We start from the raw sequence: 20,643 nt of genomic DNA, 5'->3' as shown, positions 1-20,643 counted from the left end.
CACTTGATCCTAATAAAAATAATGGGATACTACATCCTATGAATCATTTAATTAGATAATAATATAGTTCATTGCGTTAGCTTTCCAACGCTTCGAACGGCGACAAAATCGGAGTTACGGTTCAAGAGTTATGAAGTTTCAAAGTTTGGAAAAACAGAAAAAGCTGTCATCCGCTTCAGCTCCGCTCAGCGGACCTTGGCAGCGAATTTTCTGCAACAGGACCTCCGCTCAGCGGACCCACCTCCGCTCAGCGGACCTGCGTAAACCCAGAAAAAACCAGAACGCACCAGAACTGTTCCAGGCCCCCTATACCCACCAAAACCACTCCAAAACATCATTACAACACCAATACAACACATACAAACCATAGAAACAACCTAACATCAAACTTTTCATGGTTGATTCATCAATCTATCTCAAAACCTAACTTTCTATACAAACTCAATCAAGCCATAGAAAAGGAAAACAAACATGATCAATCACCACAACACAACAAGGATATCATTTATTCATCATACAATCATTCTCAAACAAACTTAGATCAAACAAAGATCACACAAGAAAATTGTGGAAATTGGAACAAGAAGAACAAGAACAAGAACAAGACTATAAGAATCATACATCCAAGATAAATTAGATTCACCCCCTTACCTTGCTATAGCAACGATCGGAACTCGAATCGGTCGAGAATCCACCAATCTACACTTTTTCCTTCTCTTTTCCTTCTTCTCCTTTCTCTCTTCTCTTTCTTTCTTTCTCTTCTTTTTCTTTCCATTCCCTTTCCTTTCTCACAAATATCTCCTTCTTATAAGGAAAATATCTATCCCACGGAAATGACCAAAATGCCCTTACGCTCAAATATCGTTCAAACGCCCCAAAACGCGGAATATTACCTTAATAATATTTCCGGTACCAAAAATATGAAAACCTTCAATTAAATATTAGTCCGCCATCTCGAACTAATACCGACTGAAACAACTCCAAAAACGGTACAATTCCAATAAACGTCACAAACGTCCAAATCAAGTATATACTTATTTTCCGGGCGTTACAACTCTCCCCCACTTAGAAGATTTCCGTCCTCGGAAATATCCCAAACACAAACAAACTTGGATACGCCCTTGCCTCCGACTAACCAACTATCAAGCCACGAAAGCAATGACACAATCAGCACCAACAACGAATCACTCTCGCTAAAAGCAAAACAACCAAAACACAACAACGACAACGAGATGCAATGCCCATACAATGCACTCATCGACTAACACCAAAACACAAGAAATAACCAAGACACAGACAACAACCCTGTCGCACAACATCCAAACAACCATGCCAAGACATAGCAGTCAAACATGTAACCAAAACATCTGGTGGTCTTATAATTCCTACCACATCCACTGTCCACAATTTGAACTTTAACAATTCATACACATACGAACCGCGTCATTTCACGCTTCCGATGCGCACTCTGATTTCCCACAACAAACAGATTTACCAATTTCATAACCAACTTCCAGCTCTTTTCTAGTATTCACCAGAAACTCATTGTTCTCTCTTAACATACTCAACCTCTTAATCTGCCGTGTCAGCTCGCACACCAGGCAAAAGTCTTTGTATTATCCAATCAAAGGCAAAAAGCTAATCCAAACACATCCTTGTTTCACAACACAAGCCCTCATAGATCCTTAAGTGACCAAACCGTCTTCTCAGTCTGACCAATATACAACTTGCAAGTACTTCCATCGGTTAATCCATTCTTATCGAAATAACGTGAGCAGATTTCGTCAATATATCCACAATGACCCCAATCGCCCTACAATTACTCGACGTCCTCGGCAAACCAGAAACCAAATCCATAGAAACGCTATTCCACTTCTACTCAGGAATGGATAACGGTTACATGAAACCAGACGACTCCTGACAAGTCAAACACAATTAAACAAAACCCTTCATATCCTTCTTCATTACCTTGCCACTAAAAATGACCTTCTCAAATCTTGATACATCTTAGTAGCATCAGGATGAATACTCAAATCACTACGACGCACTTCATCCAAAGTCCTCTTTTCAAATCCGAACATTAGGAATACAAACTTGATCATGACATCCCATGACATTGCTCTTATCAATCCGAAGATCACCATCTTTACCTTTGACTAATAAATGTCATCTTATCAACCCATTCAATTCCGATTTCTGACCTTTTCTAATCTCATCAAGAATACCATAAGTAAGCTTCCACATAAAAGCTCAATACCTGAAGAAGTCTCTTTACACACCCAACTCAAATCTCACAACTGTTTCAACAATCACAATACTCGAATCATCCACATAGACGTATGCAATGGTTCTCATATTCAACTCGTTCTGATCAAACGAATACTTCAAACTCTTGTAGTCACGCACACACACAAATCTCGATCCGAATAATTAGTGCCTTCAAATTTCCCAAACAGAAATAACAACTGCCAACTCTAAATCTTGTGACAGATAAATCCTTTCAAAAAATCTTAACTTGCATAAAAGCATAAACCACCACTTACCCCTTGAACATTCACTTCACTCAACCAAAAACTCACACAAGGAAACTTAGCAAACAACTTCTTCTTCCCAACACGGACAAAACAATTCTAAAGTACTTAGCATGATCATCTTCACACTGATGATACCCATACCTCAAATCAAACTTGCAAAACAAACAAGCTCAAACCAACTTGATCCATCAAAATATCAATCCTCGAAAGTGGATACTTTTCCTTAATTGTAACTTTTCTCAATTGTCTAAAATCGACACGAAGCCTGATAGAACCTTCCTTCGTAACCAACAAAACACATGCACCCTACGGCGACACACTTGAACGAACAACCTCTTCTCAAGAAAATCCTTAAGTTGACTCCTCAACTCTTTCAACTCAAAAGATGGCATCCGATACGGAACCCTCGACACAACAATAGTTCTAGGAACTAAATCCGTCAAAACAGAACTCCAAGACAGAATTCCTCCTTTCGACGATGAATCACTTAAACCTTCAAGAAACACTTATACGAATGCACAACTATCCGCAATTCCCACAATTACTCTTTCTCAAGGACATCCAAAGTCGTCGACAACATAAACAACGTCGTACCACCTTGCACCGACTCATTCACTTCCAATATTATCAAACTAGCCAGATAAGCCTATCACATCCAATACGATTCCGTCTACTATCAACAAGAGATTAAGGGTGATCAAGTCCTCAATTTGTCAATAGGTAGCCGATAATCATAATAGAGTATAAACTATCAGTACCAACAATAATAATATTCTTTTCCAACTTTTGCTCATAGCACAGAAGCACTATGATTCCATAATTCACAAATCTCTCAAGATCATCTGAACCAGCTAACACCGACGTCCGGTAGCTACGTACCAAAACACTTCTAACAATATCTCAAAACAAAATATCTGAGATCCTAATCATCTCTTCGTACTCCTAATTCTTACACGAGTTCCAAAACGTTTCCAACAACCTCAATAACTCCTACAACAAAGTCTACCACGATGCTTTCCTAAATCACTGATCCAACAAAGACACCTCACACAAGGCTACTCAAACAACAACTTCATAGTCCATCAGTAGCGTTAGAGCATCACAACTCTCTAAATTTCCATTCCTTAGAAATAACCAAAATCTACTCCGAGACACTCCAACTTGATTAACAACCAAAGTCTTAAGTCCAAGTCGCCTTCACTTCAGAAAACAACAAAGTCCAACAACACTAGTACTACTGCCCTCAATAGCATACTAACATCTTGCAACTGAAACATATCCGAGAAGCATATGTTCTCCCCCACTTAGCTTCAAACCATACCTGCATACAACCGGCTAGAGGCACAACAAGTACTGACAGTGCTCCACACACTTATCACATACTGAGGAATTAAACAACATTAGACAACACTGGCCGGACAGACCGACCTGCTCTGATACCACTAATGTAACACCCCAAGTCTACCCAAAGCATTTAGGCAAGAAAATATCAGAGTATTAAAATTTCATACAACACAATCAGGATGTTACACTAAGTAACCAAACAAACACCTTGAAAACAAACGGACATCAGCGATGCCAAAAGCATACACACCTGCCAATAAAATGATACATAACACACGGAAGATATGAACATAAATATATACGTATAGTTCTCACTCTCAAAGAGGAGTTTTCCAAAATAAAGTGTTTACGATACACAATGGCACGTTAACATATATACATGTTCAAAAGAGTCATATACAAATAAATAACAACAGACTCCCGACTACCCAGTGTTACATATCAGAGCGACCGACAAGACCAACTGGAGAACTACCTCTTCCAAAGACTCCCAAAGCGGCTAATCTGCAGGATGCCACTCAAGCATCAAATCAGCAGAAGGGTGAGAATATAATTCATAATGAAAGCATGACAATTATAGTAATGCCAACAAGTATCATCAAGAATCATACAACAAAGTAATCCACTCATTCAACCACAATCAATATATAAGTAATGTGACACATGAATGATAACATAAATTATACAGACAGACAATGATGAATGAGACTCGACTATGCATATGCATGTGGTACCAAATCCGGAGTAAAACTCCCCTTGTCATTATGACAAATACACCTTTGCCGAGCATTATGCTGGGACTTCTTTCCCTCAGGAAAATACATCTTTGTCGAGCATCAAGCTACGACTAAACGTCATCGAGCATTTAGCCCCCACTGATGACCTCTTGCCACTCGGGCAAATACACCTTTTTACCGAGCATTAAGCCCCCACTGGTAATAATTGCCAATACAGGCCACCTGCTAATAGCATTCCGCCATTAACGTAATGAAATGTTATGCTGTGCAAATATATGACTCTATTACACGACAACAACATCATCAACAATATAACACGGTCACATACCCACGTTACACCGTTTATATTCTATCCAAAAGGATACATCACCAATTAATAACATAGTTATCAATTACATCACACCATAATTACCACACAGGCATTAATAAGCACACAGCACACATTCACCGTTCAAACATATTGGCCACATCGGCATAGATGAACGTATAACACACTTATACACATCAAATTAATATTGGCCATCGGCCCACAACTTCATCAATACATCATCAACAAGTTGTAATAACAACAATTCAACAATGATAATACATCATTCTCATAACAACATTTACTTGCCATAAGGCCACACATCATGTTAATAACAAACAACCAAACATCGTCTCACATCAAGAACGAACATTCATTAATACATAACACATATGAACATGATCTCATGTTATCGACAACTAATCACATACCTCGTACCAATACGATAACATTCACACAACACATCATCATGATTTATCATGCACTAGTTCACAAAACCATTTATGAAAATCAACCAACCACTACTACATCCTACATCATTAGCAATTACAACCAAGCACTATGATTATTTACCAATCATATCGCGCATATAAACAATTATGTGTTTTCATCAACAACACCTCATAACTAACTAATAACAAGCTAACCAAGCCTATACTATCATATAGAACGTCCAACTAGCTTCCTAACACTTCGAACGGCGTACGAAACGGAGCTAAGGATCAAAAGTTACAAGGTTTCAAAGTTTGGATAATTGAACACACTACACAACTCATCACTTGATCCTAATAAAAATAATGGGATACTACATCCTATGAATCATTTAATTAGATAATAATATAGTTCATTGCGTTAGCTTTCCAACGCTTCGAACGGCGACAAAATCGGAGTTACGGTTCAAGAGTTATGAAGTTTCAAAGTTTGGAAAAACAGAAAAAGCTGTCATCCGCTTCAGCTCCGCTCAGCGGACCTTGGCAGCGAATTTTCTGCAACAGGACCTCCGCTCAGCGGACCCACCTCCGCTCAGCGGACCTGCGTAAACCCAGAAAAAACCAGAACGCACCAGAACTGTTCCAGGCCCCCTATACCCACCAAAACCACTCCAAAACATCATTACAACACCAATACAACACATACAAACCATAGAAACAACCTAACATCAAACTTTTCATGGTTGATTCATCAATCTATCTCAAAACCTAACTTTCTATACAAACTCAATCAAGCCATAGAAAAGGAAAACAAACATGATCAATCACCACAACACAACAAGGATATCATTTATTCATCATACAATCATTCTCAAACAAACTTAGATCAAACAAAGATCACACAAGAAAATTGTGGAAATTGGAACAAGAAGAACAAGAACAAGAACAAGACTATAAGAATCATACATCCAAGATAAATTAGATTCACCCCCTTACCTTGCTATAGCAACGATCGGAACTCGAATCGGTCGAGAATCCACCAATCTACACTTTTTCCTTCTCTTTTCCTTCTTCTCCTTTCTCTCTTCTCTTTCTTTCTTTCTCTTCTTTTTCTTTCCATTCCCTTTCCTTTCTCACAAATATCTCCTTCTTATAAGGAAAATATCTATCCCACGGAAATGACCAAAATGCCCTTACGCTCAAATATCGTTCAAACGCCCCAAAACGCGGAATATTACCTTAATAATATTTCCGGTACCAAAAATATGAAAACCTTCAATTAAATATTAGTCCGCCATCTCGAACTAATACCGACTGAAACAACTCTAAAAACGGTACAATTCCAATAAACGTCACAAACGTCCAAATCAAGTATATACTTATTTTCCGGGCGTTACATCAAGCACTAAAGAGAAAGAAAGAAGATCAATACAATGTCTCTCTCCCAACTATACTAGTGCAACTTTTGTAAAGGTTAAGATCTCTTATTACCATCAAAGGTATCCATTTAATTCAGGAATTTCAGTGCAGATTACTGTTTATTGGCCCAGGATTTATTTAGCATTTTATACTATATGCTAATGTACTTGTGTAGTTGTTCTTTGTTGGTTACCTACTTACCTTGATTTTTCCTATTATGGCTAAAAAGGGGGAGTAATATTGTGTGATTGTACACTAACCACTAACCACAGACTGAGGGGGAGAAATATTTTTTTCTCTTGAGTTGCTGATGAGCTGCTGTTGAGGGGGAGTGTTCTATTCTTCCTTAAAAGGTTTGAAAAAGAGATGGATTGGCTTGTGTGCAGAGATGTCAGGCAAAATGTCTTGATATCATACTGAGTGGTTGAGAAATTGCTTCTCTCAACTTTTGTGTGCAGATTCCACTGACTACTAACATGTTCTGCATGTTTTTTTTTCTGCTGCATCTCTGATTGCGGAATTTCTGCTGTGTATTCTCTATAGGACTGAGAATTATTTTTTGTGTTTGATTTTTTTAAAACATTAGGTTGTTAAGTTGTTTTAGCCAAAATAAGCCAAAGGGAGATATTGTTAATTTTCTATTTTATGGTTGGCATTATGTTTGGTAAAACTAACTTATGGGAACATGTTGAACAAGATTTTCTATTCACTTCTTCAACTAAAGAAGACATGTCAAGAAATATGTCATATGCAGGATCCATTCGACATCGTGTTTGTTAAGTAACAGTTGGATTTGTTGAAGTCTATTTTATTTACAGGTGCAGAATATTTTGGAATATTATGCAATCCTATATGGTGTTTGATTTAAGGATAAGAGATTGTCTCTGTTTTCAAGATATTTGATTGGTTTCTAAATATGAGAATATTTTGGAAACTAATGGTTAAAGCCTTATCTTCATGAAGAAGATTGTAGAGTATTTTCTGGAGTGCACTGTTGCAATTTGAAGCCCAAGTCCTGTCCAGAAGATTTTTTTAAATAGTAAGCAACAAACCTAGTTATCTTGTTGAACTTATATTGTAGTTTGCGTTAGGGTTTATGCAGTCTTGTGTACAGCCTCTATAATATCATCTTGATAGAAGAGTTGGACGTTTCCATTAAGTTGTAAGTTATGTCATTCACTCATAAGCTTTTAAGTATTGAGTGTTTGTGTGTCTTGGAATTGTATCTTCTAAATTTTTGTAATTGACTATCATGATTGTGATTAAGGGGGATTGAGAATGGTCTCATACCTAGGTGAGTCTTAGATAGCAGTATAGCACGGGTAGTGATTAAGTGAGAAGGTTGTAAACTAGAGATTATTTACGTGTGAATAGGAGGTTGTTTGCATTGTACTTCGAATTGATACTATCATAGTGGACTTATCACTGGCTTGGTAGCCCCCATTGTAGGTATTGTTATATACTAAACTGGATGAACAATTACTTGTGTTCTTTAAAGTTTATGCACTGCTTTATTGTTTACCTTGCCATTGTGTATTATTCAGAGATTAGTGTCTTGATATCTTTTAGGACATCTAAGATCTGAATACCAGAATTTCAAATTCTTCATTAAAAATAATAATAATAAATAAATAATAGTCATTTAATTTAACCCTACACCCCACATTTTAAAAGTTGTGTTTAGATTTTGTTGTTGCTAATGTTGTCCAAATATTAAAAACCAGTCATCTAAGCTTCTTCTTATGTTTTCTATTTTTGTTTTTGCTATGATTTGTGATATTAACCATGAATTTATGTAATGTATTTTTCTAAGGTAATTCAAATTTGTGTCTCAAAGACACAACTTAAGAGCTAAGTATAAAAAAACATAATTAGAAATTGAGTATTGTTTTCATTAAAAATTTACAATTAATGTTTTTATTGCTTTTTTCTATAAAAATTTTTTAGTTAGAGGTTTTTTTACATGAGATTTTAGGGCACAAGTTAATTTTAATTGACAATTTATTTATGGACCCCCAACCATCTTGGAAACCCGCGGCGAAATTCCAAAAATGTCCCTATATTTCGGAAATACATCTCCGAAGTCACCTTTTTATGAAAAACGGTAGTTTCGGATATGTATTTCTGAAATATAGTTTTTTTCTAGAAAAAATGTGACTTCGGAAGTGCATATCCGAATTCACTCCCTTTGAAATATTTCGGAGATGCACTTCTGAAATCTTGTTTGATACAGAAATTATAAAACAAACGAACAACGCTTCGATTTATTATAAAGCATCAAAATTACAAACATCACAGAACATGACATTAAAGCTACATATTGTTAAACACGGGTAGTTGAGGATGAGTCAACATTTTGATAACATCGGCTCCCGATCTTTGAAGTTTCGCATCCAACTCGATCGGACCCTTCGAAGAAAATTGGTCAAAAGTTGTCCATAAAACCGCTAAATCTTCGTTGTTCTTGACTTCAAATGGGGTGAATTGAACGTCTCCCTCGTCGTTAAGCGAAGGCGAGCGGTACTCAATCTTGACAACCTTCCAATTTTTCGGGTATTGGAAAAGAGAGTTAAGCGGCATTATCAATTCCGCGAATGGCATGTCGCACGAAAAGCAAAATTAGAACGACATCGGGTAACCATTGTTGAAGTAGACAAAAGCTAGGTGGGGGTAGGTTCGTGTCATTGCTGTTTGTGGGTTGATGTTGATGAAAATGTATGGTCTATTATTTATAGACTTATTGGAGTAATAATGACCCAACAAACCTTATCTTGCTTTCGGTGGATGTTTCGGAAAAGCACTTTCGAAAAAAGCCCGGAAGCATTAAATTTTTGGAAATGTACTTCCAAATTTAGCAGAGACGGAACAGAAAATTGATTTTTGATGTGTGCAGTCTGTTTTGACAATTTCCACAAATTGAACCAATACAAGCACATGTAATGAGCATAACATAAACAATGACAACATTAAATATAAGTATATTATATATGTATTGAATCGGTTTTATTTTACATTCTATACGTCAATACATACAAAAAATGACACACATCCGGTCATTACAAAAAATATCCGGTAAAATCTAAAATGCTCCGAACCATTCCTCACTGCTTAGCTCTAAAACCGGTAACTTCTTAGACTGATCTCTATTTTCCTCACGCTCCTGCTTCATCATATCTTCAAACTCCGCCATTCTTTCAATAAAAGGATCCGGTCAAGTTCCCGCCTCTTTTATATGATGTGCCATCCACTGACAAGAAGTAGCCAGAATAGGACACCCTGGTTTCAAAAAAACTTGTACAAAGTGGCGCGATCTTAGATACCCGATACAAATGATGCGGCTAGACGTGTCCAAAGGCGAGCGACTATGAAGCGGAAAAAATGTCTCTGATAATCCAAATCTTGTCAAATCGACACACACCCGGTCGTACGCACTTGCTATAAGATAGCCCATTTCGGGGAATGACATCCACTTCAAAACTGGAGTGTGACCGCTTAGTGATGGAACAAGGGAATCATGAATTTTATCAAAGTTTTCTTGATTTTCATAAAGTCGGCCGTAGATGTTCCTATGCGAAGTCAACTCCGAAATAAGTGTTCATCAAATAAGTGTGTGATTTTCTTCTCCTCTTCCAAGCAAACCGACAATGGCTCGATACCCACAATTACTGTCGGTGCCACATCAACTATATTATCAATATAAAATGGAGAGTAAAAGAAAAAGCAGTTGTAGATTTATATAAGACTGCATATAGACATTTCCTAGAATAATTATAAGTAGTTTAGATCTACATTTTCTGGTGAGTTAAGAAGCATTTCAGCATGATAAAAAACATAGCTTACTAAGAATGGACCATCCATTATTTAATTTTTCTAACAATTAGTTTACAAATATAAGAAAAAATATTAATTTTTCACACATTGAATAGGATTCAGGAAGAAATGTTAGGCATCAAGGACAATCCAACATCAGAAAGCTCTAATTAGCAAAAAGAAAAAACACTACACGAGTAATTTACTTATTAGAGAAACCATTTATGACACTGTAAAGTCATAAATCCATTTGAAGAAAGACTCTTTGAACAACAAACATAAAACAACATTATGTAGCAGGGTATGAATGTAACCAAAAGTATAACCTAATGAATGTAACCAGAAAATCAGACAAGGGTATTCTTACACAATCATACCTAAAAATGTACTCCCTCCGACCATAATTATGAGCAAATGTTCTCTTTTTAGGTTCATTGAATAATGAATGTATCTGATCTTTTATGTATACCAGATACATTCATTACTCAATGAACTTAAAAAGTGAATCTTTGCTTATAATTATGGTCAGAGGGAGTAGGTAGCTGAACTAGAAATATAACCTTACAGTTGAAAGAATGTTATTTAGACCAGAAAACTAAAATATGTATCACATTTATATGAAATCAAAGCTCCAACAAAAGATATATTTCAAGCTCTAAACCAGAAAAAGATGTTAAAATCTATTACAATATGTTAATACCAGAAAAGCACCACATTTAACAGTCTAAATCATCATATTTAAACCTTCATATCTTCAACCTTTATCCCAAAAATTCATCCATTCAACCACACTCTTGAAACCCATCCAACAATCGTCATACCTTTAACACTTTTCCCAATAACTTTCATACAAAATCTTCATACATTCAACATATTTCACATAAAATACATTCAGAATTAATATAGAATATGATACAATTGTTTTATGGTGTATTTTATTCTACACATCAAATAAAATTTTTCCTCAAAATATCGAATTGAGATAAATTATAATACAATTATTCTATCTTGTATCTTATTTTGGTCACCAAACAAACTTTTTTTCTATAGTGGTTAACAACAAAATTTACATGCTTAATATCAGAAGAGATATGGTATAATAGGTATGAATCCACGCTCTAAGAATGTCTTTGAATGAGACATTTTATTGAGAGAGAAAAATTCTTTAAAAAATTTAAAGATATTTGACGCAAATCAATTGTTTTAATCAAATAAATATGAAAGTTGTAAATATAATAGAAATTTATAAAGTATTTCTTCAATTTAAATTTAAGAACTTTCAAATAACACATAAAAGTAAGAAATTTGAAATTCTCTCTCAATCTATAAAGTGTGAATTGTTATAATAATAAACGATTATTATTTTGAAATAGTAATGAATAGTACATGTCCATCATGCATATAAAGTTTTCAACTTTGCACAGTAGTCGTGCACAGTAAATGCTATAAACTTGATACTATAAATACCACTTCATGGTATATGTAAAACACACCAATCGTTTTACGAGAAATTATATACTACCAGTCTCTTCTATCTCTCTGTATTCAGTATTCTTAACACGTTATCAGCATGATCGTTTCTATCAAAAGTGTTTACTACACTAGATATAATCATGTCCAATCTTAAGCATCAATTCAAAATTCTAAGCATAACTGGGGAGAACTTCATAACCTGGAACAACAATTTAATAGAGTACCTTTCATGTGAGGGACTTAACAAAATCCTTGAAGGAGACAATTCTTGAAAAACAACAGATGACCCAGAAGAAATGGAAAAGAAAAAGTCAAAAGTTAACAGAATAATAAAGCACCATCTTGACGATGGATTGCAAACAGAATACTCAAATGCTAAAGATCCCAAGATTTTATGGGACAAAATTAAAGCAAGATTTGGACATCAGAAGAAAGTCTTGTTACCCTCATTAATGGATCAGTGGAACAAGTTACGGTTCCAAGATTACAAAACTGTCATTGCATATAATTCTGCTATGCACCAGATTATAGCAAAGCTAGAATTTTGTGGCAAAACTATAACTGAAAAAGAAAAGTTGGAAAAAACTTTTTCAACTTTCCATGCATCTCAGGTATTATTGCAACAACAATATAGAATGAGGGAATACACTGAGTATTCTGATTTAGTTGCAGCTCTTTTTGTGGCAGAACAAAATAATGAGCTCCTTATAAAAAACCACCAGGCACGACCCACAGGAACAATGCCATATCTTGAAATTAATGCCACGACCTTTAATCGTGGGCGTGGTGGCTTTAATCGTCTTAAGAGACGTGGTGGTCATGTTCGTTCTGATGGTAATAATGGTCATGCTCGTTTTGATGGTCAAAATCAAGGAGGATATCATGGTCGAAACCTTTTCCACGGTCAAAACTATTTTCGTGGTAGAGGACGTGGACGAGGTCATATGAATAATTATATATTCCCCAGATATGACCAAAATAATTGGAATCGCAAAGGAAAGGGTAAGTATATTCAAGAAGGTCCCTCAAGGAATTATGAAGATATATGTGTCGCACGCTCGCGAAAAATGAACAGAGTCGCCACCAATATATTTATCCCATAAGGGAAAGGAATACCGGATAACCTACAAAGGAAGGAACAGGGTCTTGCGACCAGAGAATCAAGGTACGGGAGTCGGTTACGCGAGGGGAAGGTATTAGCACCCCTCACGCCCATCGTACTCGATGGTATCCACCTATGTTTGTTTCTATCTAAAGGGTGTGTCTATGTCTAAATCCTAAATGTGAATGCATGCAGAATGTAGGGAAAATAAAGAATTATACTTGCACGGGCCCTACCCCGCTGCCTACGTATCCTTTTCAGGAATCAGAGTTACCGTAGCTCGGCTCACGATTTTTGTTTGTTTTTGTGTTTTTTAATTGGGCGGAGTTAACGTTCGCGCTCTTGCATAAGGGATCGACCTACGATGCGTACGAGCGGAAATAACAGTGCCCTTAGGCGCCAACGAGGCAAAAGAAAAAAAAATGATTGGTTTGTATCTTTTAGGGTAATTCCATGGTGACGAAAACCCACTACAAGGTCTCGCATCACTTCCTTACTTTGTTTTGAATCTGACCATTTATTAGTGTTTTAAGTGTTTTTGGTTGGTGTTTTTTTAAGGGAATTAATTTGTGACTTGAATCATGCCTTAAAAAGAGTTTTTTTTTTTTGAATATTTAGAGAACGCACATCGAGGCCTACGCCACAATCGTTTCTCTAAATAGTGGTTAAGAAATACAAAGCTTTGGATATTTAGAGAATGCACATCGAGGCCTACGCCACAATCATTTCTCTAAATAGCGGTTAAGAAATACACCGAGGCCTACGCCTCAATCATTTCTCTTCCGCTAAGTGGGAAAGAACATACATCGGGGCCTACGCCCCAATCATTTCCTTCACACTAAAAAAAAGGTATTAGCATGATTCGCGTCGTCCTTTATTAATGTTTTAAAGTTGAAAAGAAAAAGGAAAAGAACCTAATCTAATATGAACTAAAAGATGATTCTAAGTCCTAAATTGTCAAGTTAAAGTCTACCTAAATTATAGGATTTCAAAGGGAAGACTAACCTAAAAGTTATGGATTATGGGTCCTAAAATTCTAAAGGAACACACAAGTGAAACCACAATTACAAGTAAAAATTACAAGTAGACAATGGTACAAAATTAGTACAAAAGCATGACTTGAAAATATAGCACCAAACATGAAAACAAATGATTCAAAATATAGTGCAAAATTGAATTAAAAGATACTATTTTTATGAGAATTTTTATATGACAAAAGCAAGAATTCTAATTAAGCAAAAGAATTAAGAGTTAGCCTAAAACTAAGATTTTTAGTGATTATTCTTATATGTCAAAAATATGTTAAAGTCTCAAAATTCATAGGAAAAAATTAGCTTTTATTCACTAAAAAGAAATGGCAAAAAAAACTAATAGAACCTAAAAATATTAATGGAAACAGGGGGTGTAAACTGAAATATAGGGTGTGAAGAGCAACTGGGCGCAGGGTGTTGGCCCAGCAAGATCTTTTTTGTTACAGATTTTCTCTAGCCAAAAATGGCAGTGACAGGCCACAGGGGGGACGCATAGCGTTTTGGCCCAGAAGTTATGTTTTTGTATTGATTTTTGTAGTGAAAGAAAACGGTACATGGGCCAGTGGGGGTGTGACTTAGCAATCGTTTGGCCCATCAGATTGTGTTGATCCAATTTACTTTCAGAATTTATTAAGAGTAAAAATTTAACAATTAATTAATTAATGAAAATAAAAATAAAAAGGAGCAATTGAGATTTGGGAATTAGGGTTCTTTCGTGAAATTCAACTCAGCTCAACGGCGCACAAACGGCAGCCCCCTCCGGCGAGCGTTTTGAACGCCGCCGCGAGTCAATATCATCTCCCCTCTCGAACTCACTCTCTGTCTCTCTCAGTCTCTCCATCGTCACTCTCATCTCACATCAATTTGATTCCCCCCAATTTAACCAGAAGAAACCGTAAATGGAGAGTTGTGAAGATTAGCGTACTTACCTGGATTCGCAAACGAAGATCGGAGATTGATAAGACCAGAGATGAGGTAATAATTAGCTTCCAATAATCTTCTTTTCTTTTTGCTTCTTCTTGTTACTTCTTGATGCGTGAGCGTAGTGCCGCTTGTTGTAGGTGATGATGATGATGATATTGATGTGGCTACGCTGATGTTGCAGAGAAGAGCTGAAGATAATTGAAGTTTGAATTATCGTAATAGTGATTCTTGGTGGAGAATTTGATTCAAGAAGAGTATGGCGTGAAGCACTGGATGAAGATGAAGGTTGCTGTGAGTATGAAAAGCAAGGTTCTCTGTTCAGAGTGAAGGTTGAAGGTGGTTAGAGGTGAGTTCTCTGTTACGATTTTCTTCTCCCTTCTGTTAGTTTTCCAATTCTTTTCTTCTGCAATTGAAGGTGGTGAAGGTGAAGATTGTGAAAGCGGAGTGGTGATGAATGCCTGAAGATCCAGAAATGGTGAAGAGTGGTCTGTTATATAGAGGTTAGTTCCAACTCAAATTTCTGTTATGAATCGGTTGACGGTTAGAAATCAGTTTGAGTCAGTTATGAATTCTGTTTTAGTTGTTAGTTGTGAAATGAATGGTGAGGAAATAGGCTAGTACTAGGTTGTTAGGATTTTATTTCAGTTGGTTACAAAATTGGTTATAGGTTGTTAGTTATATATTTGTTTTTGACAGTTAGAAGCTAAAGGTTCAAGTTAGTTTCAGTTAGTGGAAGCTGTCAGTGTTAGTTAGAAAACTGTTTGCTGTTAGTTGGAATCTGAAAGTTAATTACAAGGGTTTTAAAGTTGAGGGTTAGTTAAGGGTAGGTTAGTTATGAAGGTTAAAAGTTTGTTAAACTGAATGTTAGGTGATTATAAAAATCTGTTAGTTTAAAAAGAATGCTGAGTTAGGCTAATGTAATGGTTTGCACAATAATATGGGCTTGTGGATTTGTATGTTGCAGATTGCAGGGACTGTTTAGTGTATGGTTTTGAAAATTGTTAGGGTGAAGTGAATTGGTTAGAACTTTTGAATTGAGTATGAGTTTGTGAGAAAACAGGGCTATTGTTAACAAATTGTAACAGAAGTGGTATTTGGTGGGTGAAACTTTATTTTGGTATTGAATGTGTACGGAGCTGACTATGTGAATATGTGCAGGGCCTTTCGGAGCAGCAGGATCGGTTTATGGACAGTTAGTGGTTGGTTTAGAGTTGAATCAGGGGCTGGTTGGAGTGACTTAATTATGCTGAAACTGTTTTTTTCTTTTTAAGAATTGTTGCAAGTTTCTGAACTGATTCAGTGTGTTTGATGCAGGGTGCTGTTTGGTTTTGGTTCATACAAGTTTGGCTTAAGATGTAATGGCGGTTCGAGACGCAGGGTGTCTGTTTTTGGACTGTTTTATTGATGCTCTGAATGCATGTGTGTGCAGGTTGACCGAGCGTGGAACAAATCTGAATTGGCACTCGATTGTTGTAGGAGAGGGTTCCGTAACAGCAACTTATAGACACTGGATCGTTGGGATAAGGCAAATGGAATTTGACTTGAATCAAGTTTTGTGGCTATTTGGCTATGCTTTAGGATAGGTGGTTTGTGGTTTGTATCTGTAGTTTTTTTTTTGTATATGTAGCATAGGATGGACATGGTTTGTAAGTGGTAGTGAATTGTACTTGAAAGTTTGAACTTGAATTTGAATGAATGTATTTGAACTAATGATGAACTTGAATGGTATTGTCTTGCAACTTTTGCACAAACCATAGATGTATCCTATTGCCTTGTAATTTGTATTCCGCACAAGCCCATGAGCATACTCTCTTGCTACTCTTGGATTTATTCTTGAAAAGTTTAGATGAATTTTTGTATGAAACTTTTGAAATCCATGGACTAGCTAGAGAAGAAAGAAGCTTATTTGACTTCCACTTGAACTTTGAATTTTCCTTTTTCGAATTCTCTAATATTTCTTCAATATTGTCATGCTTGAATAAACCCATAGATGAAGTCCTTTAAGAAAGACTTGAGAGATTTTGGTCAAAAGACAACCTCCCATGGTTGATTTTGACCAAGAGTTTAAGCTTGGACACACATCTCTACATTTGCCATGATTTTCAAAACTCCATATAGATCCCGCTTTTTGCCTTGGATGAAAGCACCTTGCATTTAATGACGAATTGAAATCGTAGATGGTGAAATGAATCCATGTGAACCTTAATCTATAAGAATATCAATTCAAATTCCATTTTTTTGAATGGAGCCCGAATGAATGACTTGAACCACAAGTGGTAATGAAACCGAATGACTTGAACCACAAGTGGTAATGAAACCCCGCCTCAGATGATGGACAAATCCACCCTTTTGATGAAGCTTCAAGCAAATAACTTGTACCTTGAGTAACCAGATGAACCAAACCTCAAATTGGTGAATAAATCAGATGAAACCTTAATGATCCAAGATCCTTGATCCCATGCCAATTTATTGATTAATGATGCATGATGAGTTAGATGACCTAATGGAAGGTATGTACATGAAGTGCAAAGCCTAAGCCAGTTAGAAATTAAAGGGTAGGACAAATTTGGGGTATGACAGCTGCCCCTATTTAATCGTCTTAAACCTGAAGGTGAGATTGGCGTTAGCCTTTCGAACATTCGAGGTAGAAGAAGATTACATATCAAGACCTGAAATTTGGCCTGAAATGATGGTGTGATGGTTAATCTTATTTTTTTGTTTTGTTTTGATATCTGCTGGGGAAAGAGAATTGTTTTTTTTTTTTTTCTGGTGGAGAAGTTACAGTGAGTGGTGGATGAATGGTGAGAGCTTGTAACGTAGCCCAAGGTGCCAATACAAGGTTCTCAAAGGAAATGTTTACTACATGGAAGTGGTCGGATCAGAAGTATGTCTGGTGGGAAGGTAAGATAGACAAGTGTTTTAAAGGAGATACAGACGAGTATCGACAGAATGACGCATACGAGCATCAAAAGGGGAGGTACAGACGAGTATCGAAAGAATGACACATACGAGCATCAAAAGGAGATACAGACGAGTATCGAAAGAATGACACATACGAGCATCAAAAGAGATACAGACGAGTATCGAAAGAATGACACATACGAGCATCAAGAGGAGATACAGACGAGTATCGAAAGAATGACACATACGAGCATCAAAAGAGATACAGACGAGTATCGAAAGAATGACACATACGAGCATCAAGAGGAGATACAGACGAGTATCGAAAGAATGACACATATGAGCATCAAAAGGAGATACAGACGAGTATCGAAAGAATGACACATACGAGCATCAAAAGGAGATACAGACGAGTATCGAAAGAATGACACATACGAGCATCAAAAGGAGATACAGACGAGTATCGAAAGAATGACACATACGAGCATCAAAAGAGATACAGACGAGTATCGAAAGAATGACACATACGAGCATCAAGAGGAGATACAGACGAGTATCGAAAGAATGACACATACGAGCATCAAAAGGAGATACAGACGAGTATCGAAAGAATGACACATACGAGCATCAAAAGGAGATACAAACGAGTATCGAAAGAATGACACATACGAGCATCAAAAGGAGATACAGACGAGTATCGAAAGAATGACACATACGAGCATCAAAAGGAGATACAGACGAGTATCGAAAGAATGACACATACGAGCATCAAAAGGAAATACGGACGAGTATCGGAAGAATGACACATACGAGCATCAAAAGGGGATACAGACGAGTATCGAAAGAATGACACATACGAGCATCAAAAGGGGATACAGACGAGTACCAAAGGAATGACACATACGAGTGTTTGAGAAGCTTGGTAGATGGACTTACTGGGGATTGGGATTTAGTCTTGAAATGATTTGCCAGGACGGAAGGCAAAGGATACGCAACACGGGCTTGGACCTGAAAAATCCTCCCGTACGAGGGAAGGAATCACAGAGACTAGGGACGACTAGGCTCGGAAATAAGATGACAGTAACCACGGGGGATTACGGGGATATTGATGCTTACGAAGCATAAGAATTACATTGATCCCTCAGGCCAAAAGGCGGGGTGTAACTCTTCAAGAGTGGCAATCGTTTGAATCGCCACACACCAAGTATGATTATTCAAACGATTGAAAAATGAAATGGGTTGAATGCCCACCCTCATTCGCACTCTAATTTTCGTAGCACACGGGAAATAACCTCGGAGACAACGATTCTGACGAAGAAATACATCGCATCCGATCCATATTGGAGATAGAAGATAAGATTTCTTTTGGGGATTGAGGATACCAGGTATCGGCACCGTGGTTTGAGGAGATTTGTAATGTAGTAGCAGATATCAATCGGAGTTTGTAAGGACGACCTTTTATGTGGGGAAGTATCGTCATCTTGATTGAGTGCTGATTTGTATTATCTGGCTTATGCTTTGTATGCATGTTTGAATTTTTCTATGGCGTAATGATCCGCTTTGACGGATATGCTACGCTTTTTGAGGATGCAATGTTATATGCAATGAACGCTATATGCAGAGTGCCAAATAAAGGCATTAGTGAGGTAAACACCAGGGAGAATCCCCTTAGTGTTAAGGACCATGCGGAGGTGCCAATAGATATTGGACTTTGATTTGTAAGAGCACCTTCAGTTTGTTGGCTTGAAGAATGATTTCTGACTTCTCACCATGTGCCATTGCTTGGAGGATTTCCAGCTTGAGGAGATTCCCTCGATTCACCATGTTGGGGATTATCCGAATAAGGGCACCAGGTTGGAGAAATGGAACAACTCTCAGGAGAAATAAACTCCTGTGCTTGGGGAGAGACCAAATTTCTAGGAGAAATAAACTCCTATGGTCATGGAGAGACAATAAACTCAGAATTGTGCCCCAAGCTTCGCGACTTATGGAGGAATTTGCCCTAAAGGATCCTTGGAGAGATTTGTCGAATCTCGACGTAACTGCCCCAGATTGGTTGAACTCAAGAGAGATTACTCGACTTGATTGCCCAAGATTGATCAAGGCTCAAAGAGATTTATCGACATGATTGCCACAGATATGCTGAATTTTAGAGGTCAAACCTCGATTCAATTGCCCCTGATTAGGTACATATTACTAGAATCCTCAAGCCTTCATTGTTTTGAAGTTAAACAAACATGGAAACAACTTTACCACGCTCAACGGGGACTTCAAACTCTTCCCCTCAAGGTAATCAAAGAAAGCATTAACTGTTCATGCCCAACGGAGTTTTTTAGAGAATCTGCCCCTTGATGGTCAACATTTGAAGTGATTAGCTTTTACTCTTCGGAGTTCTCAAGTCTCTTGTACTTTGATATGATCAAGTTGCTCATTGATTCTCATCCTTGAAAATTTCCTTGATGTTAAGCACATATTTTGCATGCAAAAGAATGTTAATTCTAAGAATGATGATTCTAATGCAAAGCGTATGTTAGTCTTGAAGTTTAAAGAAACTTTTTTATTGAAATGAGGTTGCGACCTCTCGTGAATGGATCACTAGTTGACACAACCTCGATTTTTGCATGTGGAAG

This window comes from Vicia villosa, unplaced genomic scaffold (genome assembly GCF_029867415.1).
Source record: "Vicia villosa cultivar HV-30 ecotype Madison, WI unplaced genomic scaffold, Vvil1.0 ctg.000538F_1_1, whole genome shotgun sequence".
Taxonomy (NCBI): domain Eukaryota; kingdom Viridiplantae; phylum Streptophyta; class Magnoliopsida; order Fabales; family Fabaceae; genus Vicia; species Vicia villosa.
The sequence above is the reverse complement of the archived record's forward strand: the minus strand, read 5'-3'. Positions refer to the sequence as shown.